This window comes from Accipiter gentilis, chromosome 18, assembly GCF_929443795.1.
Source record: "Accipiter gentilis chromosome 18, bAccGen1.1, whole genome shotgun sequence".
In the NCBI taxonomy this organism is placed as follows: Eukaryota; Metazoa; Chordata; class Aves; order Accipitriformes; family Accipitridae; genus Astur; species Astur gentilis.
This window is the reverse complement of record NC_064897.1, coordinates 8,169,878-8,171,957: the sequence shown is the minus strand read 5'-3', so window position 1 is coordinate 8,171,957 and position 2,080 is coordinate 8,169,878.

Below are 2,080 nucleotides of genomic sequence, written 5' to 3'. Positions count from 1 at the left end.
GCAGAACATGGTGGTGTTCGCCCCCATCATCTGTGTGCTGCAGTACGTGGAGAAGACAGGACAGCTGACAGAAGAGCTAAAGATTAAAGCTGTGGGATTCTTGCAGACAGGTTCATCAGATCTGTTACACCGTTTCTTTACCCCCAGTACTGAGTGACCTTGTTCCATTATCAGGTGGTTCCTTTTTCAGGAGTACAGTATGGTTATGGCAGAGGGAAAGTAGTTGTTGCTTCTGGAAGAGTTTTCACTCTTGTTTCTCTCCCACCCAGGCTATCAGAGGGAGCTTCTGTTCAAACATAGCAATGGATCCTCCACTGGATTTTGAGAGGGTCATGTGAAAGGCAACTTCTGGTAAACAAATGCCCTTCTCTCCTTAGTACACTAAAGAACCAAGTCTTCCTAAACTTTCTGTCACTACTTACATAGACCCAGCTGTTGGTAGCCTGTTCTCCTGTCTCAGACTCTCTCTCCTTGGCTAACAGTCTCTGTGACCCAATGCTTCCTGAGAGGCAGGCAGCACATCCCCACAGGTGACAAGATCATCCAAGTGGCCGTGAAGCGGGTGGCTGGGAAGCAGCTGGGCACTGGCTGCTGCGTGAACGTGGGGCAGCTCTTCCCCATGGCCACGGATGTGCAGCCAGGAGACCTGCCCTTGCTCACTAGTCTCTCTTCATGGCAGGTGTAACTTTTGGTAAGGGGGCTTTGTTTGCTTATGTTTACATACTAAGAGAGGGAATAATAAATAGTGATGTGGGATACCTCTTAATGGGTATTTCTCTGAACGCCCTAATGCTGCTGCTCCGTGTGACAAGCAGGGTATGAGAAGCGACTTATTTGCTTCTCCTTAGAAGCAAGTTCAGGAACCCTTTAGAAGAAAGACCTGTAGAATCAGAGAATCATTTAGATTGGAAAAGACCCTTAAGATCATCAAGTCCAACCATTAACCTAACACTGCCAAGTCCCCCGCTAAACCATGTCTCTAAGCACCACATCTACATGTCTTTTAAATACCTCCAGGGGTGGTGACTCAACCACTTCCCTGGGCAGCCTGTTCCAGTGCTTGACAACCCTTCTGGTGAAGAAATTTTTCCTAATATCCAATCTAAACCTCCCCGAGCGCACCTGTGCTGTGGATGGGAACTCTGCAAGCCATGGCTTCACAGCAAGGACAAACTCAGCATAAGGCTGATGATGAACTCTTTAAGACATTGTTATCTCTCCCTCCTTCTGACTCTTCTAGAAGGAGAAGAAAAGTGGTCTGGAACCAACAGGGTCCAAGCAGCTGCTGGCCAGAGTGCCTGCAAACACAAGAACCGGGAGATCCCCTGCTCAGCTGCGGCACTGATGTGTTACCCTCTGGATTCCTGACTGGTGGAACCACAGCATGAGATCCAGACGTTGCCCAGCTTTCTGCACGTGTAGCCAGAACAGTGTATGGTACAGTGTAAATCATCTCATTGCTTCCTATAGAATACAAATATGCCTAATTGCTATAATGTGCCCCACAGCTATTTAAACAGCTAGGCGAGTACTCCACCTAGCTCAGCCCCATAACACTGTGTGGTGTAACATCCTCAGAGTAGGTACAGAGACAGAAATTTTAACTAACTACCTTTAGTGTCTTTGAAGTCTTCTTGGTATTTAGCAGATAGGCCCCTTGATAGCTGTCACACCTTCCTTCAAACTGTGTAGAGTTTGAAGGAAACTCTGCTTGGGTCTGGGTGCTGGATGCAATAGCTGGTGTCTCTGCTGTAGGGAGCAAATATTTTCACCTTCTCTATGTGCAGTAAAATGAGGAGATAGAATCACAGCAGAACTCCAGGGTGGGACAAGAATAAGCTCGGAGAGGAGGAAGGAGCATTGTTAAACAGAGACTATCCCCCTGACTGAGCACACTGGTGTCCAGGAAGGGCACTACCCTGTGTGGCAGGTCCTTTCGCTCCAAGTGCCTGGGGACTATGGCTCTGCTCATCTGTGAACTGGCCAACTGCTTACTGTGTCCTATCCTTTACAGCTCAGCAAAGGAAGGCTACCCAAAGAAGACAGCAGAGGAAAGGGAAAGAAGCAAGAGAAGGGACTG